The sequence below is a fragment of the Taeniopygia guttata genome, chromosome 2 (assembly GCF_048771995.1).
Source record: "Taeniopygia guttata chromosome 2, bTaeGut7.mat, whole genome shotgun sequence".
In the NCBI taxonomy this organism is placed as follows: Eukaryota; Metazoa; Chordata; class Aves; order Passeriformes; family Estrildidae; genus Taeniopygia; species Taeniopygia guttata.
The window spans coordinates 146953187-146962807 of NC_133026.1; positions in this window are offsets into that span (position 1 = coordinate 146953187).

Here is a 9621-nt window from a genome sequence, read left to right on the forward strand (position 1 = left end):
AGCCAAGTCATTTGTTTTGGATGTCTGTTTCATGGATGGAAAAGAAGGAATAGCACAAACACGCAGACACACACACAAACACCAAACTAACTGACCACGAATTCTGAGCACACCTCCTCCTATTCTTCATTCTGCTTACTGAGTTTTGTATTTAAATCAGGTTGCAAAGTCTTCCTGTGGAGAAATAATGTCAAAACTATTACTCTTCTTCCCCTGAAACCCCTCAGCTTATTTTTTTCAGCTTTCAAAAATGAAGAGTCTTCACCTCTACCTGTGAACCTGAGAGCAGGCAAGTGTAGTAGAGAAGAGCAGAACTCTGAGACACATCCTTCACTCGTGGTGATCAACAAATGAGACCTTTCACCATCTGCAGCAGTTCATTTCAGTCTTAATTCTTCCTCAAGCTTCCAAGCTTACAACGCCATGGATGAAAGGACCTTGAAATAAAATGCGTGAGGAGATATTTTCCCTTCCTTCCTTGACATCCTGCACAAACTCTCAAAGCCATGATGATTGTTTGCATCGTGACAAGCAGCAACATTCAAATGACAAACATTATAAAGCTATGATGAACTTGTTGAGGCTGCTGGAAATGCCTGGAACTGGCCAGTGCTACTGAATCCTAAGTCAAGCCTTTTCATTTGTTTTTTGGGGGCAAACCGTGGAGTTATTGAAGGGATTGGCGAAGCCCAGCATTTATTCACAACTGAAGACTGTTTCCCTCCTTCCCTCCATCCCAATGGGAAAAGGAAGCAGGAGCAAAGCCCTTCCCCTTGGTTGCCCTGCTCCCTTTTGCAGTCAGGGCTGGTGGAACACGCAGCAGAGCCATGCTGCACCCAATTAAGGGTTGCAGCAGTAAACACTCTCCAGCAGCACCAGGGATTGTCATGTTCCCAAGCACAGCAGCGAACAAACAGCTGAGAGGTTTCTGGATGAGCAGTTCACAGAGGCTGCAGCAGAGGTTGCCAATTTGGTCAGCACCACTGTCTGTCAGCAGAGCTCTCTTCTCCCAGGCTCTCCCTGCTCTGCAGATGCTGCTCATTGAGAGCCCAGGTCCCCCAGCACTGAAATGCAGTGATGAAAACCAAGAGAACAGGGGAGCACAAGCCATGTGTCAGGAGACCAGGGAATTTGCTGGTTATGGATCTGCATCCTCAGCCTCTCACAAACTCACAGAACTGCCCATTTTTTATTGTTGTCTTAGCAGATCTTTAGGAAGTATCTCTGTGGGTTGACTGTCCTTTGCTCTTTCATTGGATTTTGGAGTGGAATATCCAATAACAGTTATTTCTTGTGCTGAGGGGGTAGGAGTATGTCCACCTCTAAAGAAACAGCACCTAGCAGTTCTTGCTTTCCCTGCCTGTTGCAGAAGAGATGATCATCCTCATGCTTAATTCTTTCTGCAGCTCACACAGAACTGGGGAAGGAACTGAACGTAATTTAGCAGGCTTGGGAGAAAGGATAATGTAGAGTCTTGAGGCACAGTTGGTGCTTCACCGATTACCTCTGGAGTGCCAATTCAGCCTTTTGAGCAGTGGGTAATGCCCACCCTGAAAGCAGATGGGCTAGGGAAGGTCAGGGCATATGCAGAGAATGGCTACCTGCAGGCTTGTCTGCTGTTAATAAGGCACATCCAAGTCAATTTAACAAACCTAGTGGTTCAGAGGATCAGCAGAACTTGAAGCTGGGAAGTGCAGAGTCACAATATAAACTGATACTTGAATTCGGTTGTCATATTCCATTTAGACATGTATTGTAACCATAGGCAATCCCACCTAAGTTTATGTGACTCTAAGCCTTATATTTCCCCCTAGAAACAATTTCTACAAGTATTCTCAAAATATTTTAACTCTTAGCTTGTTTTTTTAAATACTTTCTTTTTTTGAGAGAAATAATTTTTATCTATCACAGATTTATTTTTCTATTGAAGAAATATGTGTCCTTGTTTAAAGGTTTAGGTTTATATAGCACTGTCTATTTTTCTCTTTATTCTTGCACAATAAAAATTTTCCACTGGCATTTCACTTCATCTGGCTAACTTGATGCTTTCGGAGATTTGCAATTTCTGTCTTCTTTTGCTCATTCCATTAAAAAAGTTGGAATTGGCCTGAAGTCCCTAGTAGCTTGAGTTAATTTGGGAAGAAATAATGTCCAAAATTCCACACAGAAGTGATGCTAAACAAATGTTCAGGCAAGAAATTTCTCCTTCTAAATATTTCATCATGACAGATTCCCAGGACAAATTCCTGCTCAATCCCTCCAGTCCTGGACTAATCAGTTACAAAATTCTGACAAAATTAATTTCCACTAAGTTTTCCTGTTCACAGTGTAGATGTTTGCACTCAAGTGTTTGACCTGGAGAGCTCAGGCTTCAGGATATTTATTATGTCCAGATCTCCAGTGACCATATGGGACAGCTCTGCACTACCTTCAGAGGATAAGGGGCTTGCTCAGGTGGGGATGGAATGGCTGAAATGCAGATTAACATATTTAGCCACATGGTTTTTATGGGATTTTACACCCAGTGCAAGAGAGGAACACGCTGAGGGTGGGTGGTATCGTAGCAGGCAGACTCTAACACATCCCTCATGAGGATGTGCAAACACATTTCAGCAGCTAATAATTAAAATTAATGGAGATTAATTTTAATAGCAATAGCAGAAGGCACATTCCTGGCACAAGGGGGACATCATGTCTGCTGTGGAACATCTGGGTGCTCCGCTTCCCAACAAATCCCAGGAAACTGGGCAAAAAAGCAGTTTTTCCATTTCCTCCTTGTATCTTACAGACAAATAATTTTTGCTAAAATTAAGGCACAGGTTTTTGGGAAAATAAATAATATTTTTGAAAACCCAACCAACAAAATAATAATTAAAAACAACAACAACAATAACAAAATAACCCAGAAAGACATATCTCATAAATAGGCAGACACAATATTTCAGTTATGGCAATTAAAGCTATTCCACGGCTGCATGAAAATCTGGCAAAACTTTCAAAAAGAAGAGTAATACAGAAGTGGCAGTGTTGGGAAGCCTTATGGGCTGCACTGTGAACTCTGACTACACAATAAAGGCCCAGCTAAGATCTAAAGCCTCCCATTAAAACTGCTCCCATTTGCTCCTTCATTTTGAGAGGGGTTTTTCCATAGACAAGAGGTTAATAATAAGATACTGGAAAGGGTTCAGAAGGTGATTACATGGCTTAGGTTAAACACAGATTTACTGTACACAATCATTTGCTGCTCTAATTGCATCCAAGTGTGTTTATGTTTGATTACCCAGGTTTTCTTTCACAGCACCTTTAAATTGTTCTTCCACTACATGTGAAATTAATGGGATTTGGTATCTAAAAACACTGTATGCTGTGCAAACCACTAACAAGGGAGATATTTTTATTATGTATTTAATGGGATAAAGATCACCATATGTTATTACATAAGAACCTCCCTCAGTCAGACAGAACATAGCTTTAAAAAATAAACAAATATATTTTGTTTAAAATATAATTTTAATAGCATATTTTATAAATTTTATTCTATTAATATTATAAAATATAATTTTATAATTCTTTAATTAAAAAATAAACAAATTATTTTTCTATGGAAAAGCCGTCTTCTTGAAAGTTTGTGGGACACTTTAATTACAAGTTGAACCCACTTAGGGAACCACTGTCTTTAGTTTTATTTAGCTCTGAAAGATCTTCTCATTCCAGGATGGGTAGGCAGGGCCTGACATCAAAATCTGAAGGACTGCAGGGATACACAGAGTCCTCTGTGTCAGTCTGTGTGGCATTTGGTTGCACAGATCCATCCCTCTTCATTGCACAGAAGTCATGAGAGCAGATGCATCTGATTTACTTGCTCTCCCTCCACAAGGGCATGTCTTGGCATTGTCCCTTTTTTTTTTTGCATCAGTCAGGATGTTGCTGTAAGAAACAGCCAAGGACCTTGAGACAATTACTAACTGAGCCTGGGAAGCTGTTATGTGTCTCATAATGTTGTACATAATGATGCTCTCCATGGTAGTTAATGGATATAGCAACTTTTTTTTTTTTTTTTTCCCAAAAAGCTACTATTTTTAGAACTGAGAGACCCAAAGCTTGATATCTGCTTACCAACATTTAGTCTGTACCTGGGTGGAAGTGGACAGAGGTGCAGGACAAACAGGGCTGACAGACATATTCAGCACACTGACCACGACCTGAATGAGCCGAGCCACAAGCCCAGTGTACCCAGAGGAATGCCAAGAGGAGCTGCAGCATGAAACCAAATGGTTTCTTTTCAAAAAACCCCGATGTAATTATGGAGCTCCACAAGCTCTAGATGAGGTCTTGCCTTTTTAAAGAACTCTGTGATGGGGAAAGCTACAGAGGGAGCAACAGGTTAAATGAACAGACAACACCAGCTAAAATGCAGCCTGAATAGATGAAAGGTATCACATGATGGAAGTGAATTTCCACTTTAAAAAGTTTAGCCCTAAATATGTCCTTGGCTATGTCAAAGAACTTTATAGAGCCAGAAGTTTTTCCCCTTCGACATTTTTCTTTTTAGCTAAAATTGTACCAGTACTGCATTATTATATTATCACAATGGTGTATTTTTTCTTTCCCTTTCTCTTCTCTCCCATACACAAAATCAATAGAAAGAAATATTGAAAATGCCCTATTTTCCCTCTTTTATTATAAAAGACTTTTGCAGCAGCCAGAGGTTGTAGGGTTTATGATTAAGCAACACTGTTAACAGGGCCTAGACAGATAGGAACATGAAATACAACAGAAAGTTGAAAATTATAAGTGAATTTAGGGCTGTCTGAGCCTTGATATTTCAATACTGAACCCTTTTTTGAGTCTCTCATGGCCAGTGAAACAAGTTAATGGTGCTAGAAAATGAAAAGCCCCTTTTCTGTTTTGTCTTTCAATAATTTAAGGGCACCTCCAGCAACCAAAACAAATATATTTATCATTGCACACAAAGCCTTTAGGCATGAACTTTAAAGAGGCACATTAGTGTCAATGCATCTGGTACTGCTGTCACTTTCCAGTTTAGTTTAACTCTTGATTCTCCTTTTTTCCTGACACTTGTGTCTGAAGAGACATTGCTTGATGCTGGGGTTTTTTTTTTCAGAACAGAAAAGCAAGTTAAATAAATATTATTTATACAAAAATACACAAGCATGCGAAAATCTCTTGGCAAAATTCAACAGTTTGACTATGCAGAAGATTATATTCAACAGTAATAATGGATGCACTTGATCTAAGACCTGTGCAATAACATCACCTCTTCACTCCTCATCAGTCTGTTTGCATGTGGCAGGGTGGTTTGATTCACTATAAAGAAAAAGATTGTGCAGATGAACAAAAAAATAACCCCTGGAAGGAATTTTCTCAGATGAAGTAATACCTGAAGGAGTAGAGCAGCAGCCATTTGTAGACAACAGGACTGCAAGCTTAAACCTGGAAGGAGTGAAAAGATATAACCATGAATAAGAATGCTTCATTTGCTATCTCTTCAGAAGCCACATTTCATGGTGGAATTATATTATGGGGATCAGCTCCAGGCAACGTTTGTTTTGCATCATTACATCCAGCAGCCCAGTCTAGATCATGAAGCAAGTCAAGCTAGCAGTAAATGGGAAATATTCCTCCATGTTAGCAAACAGTCCTGCAAAGGTGGATCCCAAAGTTCACAAACCCATTTCTACAGAAGGAAAAATGGAGGCAGAGCATCTGGGACAAGGTCACGCAGTGAAGTCATTGCTCAGGGCAGACTGAGATGTCAGCACTTTTGACTCCCAGAGCCGTGCTCTGAGTAGGGAACCAAACCCTCCCACTCAGCAAGAAGTGAAATGCTGGTGTCTGAGGAGCAGGGAGAGTTTACCTTGGCACATCAGCAGCCCTGCAGGGTAATCAGGGTAACAGCAGCACCATGGCACTCCCAGAAGCCAAGAGATGCTGAGCTGCAGCTGCAGTTTGTGACAGCCTGCAAGGGTCAGAGAGTGCCCGAGACTGGGAGCCAGCCTGACCCAAAGTGGGGGTCCCCAGGGGATGAGCACATCAGCATCCACAAGGAGTCCCTCCCAAAACCCAGCTGATCTGAGGGGCAGAACAGTCACCCCAAGCACATCCAAACTTCATCCAACAGACATTTGTGAGCAAACCCAGCGCAGCCAGTCCTGGAGCCAGGACGTGCCTGGGAGGACTGATTTTGCTGTCTTTAGCCCTAGTTTCAGCAATCAGTTCCCTTGGCTTCAGTGGCATCAGCCATTATTTACCTTACTGTGAAAGAAGCAGCAACACAGAGGAGGTTTTCAGTTTCCCACTGGAGCTTCTGTCTTGGACACTGTCTCGCAGCCAGGCAGAATTATCAATCTCTTCTCCCGAAAGCTCTCCTCTCAGGGCTGGAAATCTTGAGATGCTGAAGGTCAGGAGATTTAAGGTACATTGGCAGAGCTCTATATCTCCAGCTTGCATTATTCTGGGTGCTGGCCAATGCTATCAGTCTCTTGCCAAAAAGGAATAGCTATTATGGCATTGATTTTCTGCCACATAAAAAAACAGACAGAGTGACTTCTAGTTACATGCAACAGTAGAAAATGCTCCAGCCTTTACTGCAAAAAAAAGGCTGTGTCTTAGTCTGTGTGTCTTGGTCTGTGATGGCTGAGTCTGGAATAAAATGTTTTCAACACCAGTTCTGCACCGAGGAATTAGAAAATACCAGTAGAAACAACTGGTAGCCAAAGAGATTTTAGAAGTTGGTACAGATTGATCCCAAATAGCAAAGGTTCCCAGTGACAGCAAGAAAAATTTGTTATAAAGCTAATAATTGTGCTGGAATGGTAACATTCCACAGCAGGTTCAAATCTGTAGACTGTATCCCTCATAGATGGATAGGGCCACCCCACAGTATTGATTTTTTTTCAGTGTTTCTCTGCTGAAAATTTTATCTGCTTATTAACAATCACAAGCCCAGTCCAGGCAGCACCAAACACTTCAGCTTTAAACAAACAAACAAATTCCATAGTGACAATAAACATTAGTCACTAAGTAATTCCTAAGCTTTGTTGACTATCCAGATCACTTGGCCTCTGAGAATATCTTTTCCTGCTGAATTCTGGTACGCTCACCATGTTTTGGATAAGAACCTATATAATCCAAGCTTTTTGTTTTATTTTTGGCATGTCTTTTGTTTTTTTTTCCAGGACTTGGCCAGAGTGCAGAGGAAGAAAAAGTACAAAAGAGATGGAGAGAGAGAGAGAGAGAGAGAGAGAGACTTGACAGTAAAACACAGGAGATATCTAACCTGCTCTGAACCTTAAATAATCATCTACTTCAATTCAGTTTGAGCCATAGAGGACATGAAGGGTCATGTTTTATTCTTATTTCTGAAGATTCAAAGACGTTAGTGATAGCTTAAGCTCCCATTATACAAGCTGAAAATGAACCTGAATTCATTGTATTCAAAAGCAGCCTAATCTGTTTAACAAAAAAAAAAAAAATTTAAAAAAAAAAAGGAGCTAATTAATTTAAAAAGTCACAGTGATTTCTGTCGCTTGTGGTTTGCAAATAATGTTGGACCTGTGCCAAATAACAGAGAAAACATGAATCCTACCAGCACTGTAACTCAGTGTTTAGAAATTTAGGAGGGTGCTTCTTGCTTTATCCAGGGTAGGTGAAATAACCTTCTCTTAATTGCTTTAGTTAATCTCAGACAATCATGACAAACTCTGTTTCCCAGCTCTTTTACTCTTCCAAAGGAAATTCAGTTTCATGCACTTGGTGCAATTTTTGGAGTTGTCTTCTGCAGAACCAGGGTTTGCACTTGATGGTCTTTGTGGGTCCCTTCCAACTCAGCACATAGCATGGTTCTGTGGCTGGTTTGACCCTGTATTTTCACGCAGATCTTGTTCTCACCATCTCCCTGGTGGTACCCACAGCAGCACCTGCACTGGAAGAAGAATTCAGGTGGAGACAAAACCTTCATGAATGACTGTGGCAGCTACAGATACTCCTTCAAACCTTTCCATGCATCTAATCTCAAATGTATTTATCCTTTCCAGAAAGCTTGGCAAAGGATGGGAGGAGTCAGTATTCCCAGTATTCCCTCATGGGATGGCTCCCAGGCCCTTGAATGTGCCAGTGTTGACCCAGTAACTCCTTTTTGCAATGTAAAAATGGGGCGAGGCTGAGGTCACCACCCAGCTCCGTGCAGAGCCTCACACTTCCTTCATCCACAGGAATTGTTTCTCAGCCACAGCTCCAAACGTTGGCTCCCGAGCTCAGCCTGTACCTGTGACTCATTCCCTCAGCCCCAGCAGCTTTTAATTCAATCCCAGGTGTGCTGAGCACTGGCCATCATCACCAATATATGTGAAATGGTTGTATTAATCTAGTTACAACATACAAAGGTAGAACAGAGTCATTTTGCAGTAATGAATCACAGTCATGGAGATTTGAACATGGGGATTGAAAAGGAAATTAAAATCAACTTTCCTGTATGGCTCATTCTCGGGCTCAGCATTGCCTCAGACAGGAGAGGGATTTCTTTTTGTTCATTAATAGCAGAGGCAGATCCAGCACTGCTTCCTGTGGACTGTACCCTGTCCTGGACAGCAGTGACCACACCATGCCACTCAGGATTGGTGCTGGAAGTTCCCCAGCTGCTGCTCTGCAGTGCCTGTGGCACCAGTGTGTCTTCTGTAACACAGAGAAAGCATCAGCTTCTGACTTCAGATGTAATTATACACAAAGCTAAGGGCTTGGATGAGCCATGGTTCATTATAAAATACTCAGTGAGAAAGAATCTTGAATTAAACCTCATGGATCCTACCTGGTCATGACAGAGAGGGCTCGTCAGGGGTCCTGGTGCAGGAAGAATAAGGACATACCTGAGCAGCTGCTTACCTTTGTAAGAATATAACAATTTTTGCTTTTCTAGATCTCTGAATAATGAGGAACACAGTAATCATATTAAAAAGGACTTTAAGGGCATGACCAGTTGCATTCAGTGTCAAGCATAACAGCCCTTGGAAGTGCTTAGTCACACTTTAACTCCTGTTATTATTCTCCAAGCCTGTGTTTAACTCAGACGGAAGTGTGGCTTTTTCTCACCCAGTGCAATATTTTCATGTTTAACCATAACCTCCCACAACAGCAGAAGGGCAGGTGTTGCACCATCTTTCACTAATGCAAAAGACACAGGCTGATAAAATCGTCTCAAGGTTTCACATCATTGTTGCCTTCAAAACATCTATGCCCAGAGCCAGGTTTTGTACTGATGTACCTCTGATACTTCAGGTGGAGAACTATCCTGGAAAAATTTGCTTTGCTGACTACTACAGGACTCAGGAGCTGTAGGGACCAATAAAGCAGAGACATCTCTGGAGAGTAAACAGGGTGAAGAAAAAAATACAACAGAAAGAGGAGACAGATACTCTTGCACATGCCACTGAAGGGTGACAGCTCCTTTCCTAGATAATGTCACTCAGTCCTAGCCAAGGGCTATTCTTTTGATCTTACAAGGCTGAAGGCATAGAATGAAGCCAAGAGATCTGGGAAATCACAGTCCTAGAAAGGGGGAAGACAATGTTTTAGATTAACACACCCAAAATAGATTGTTGACAT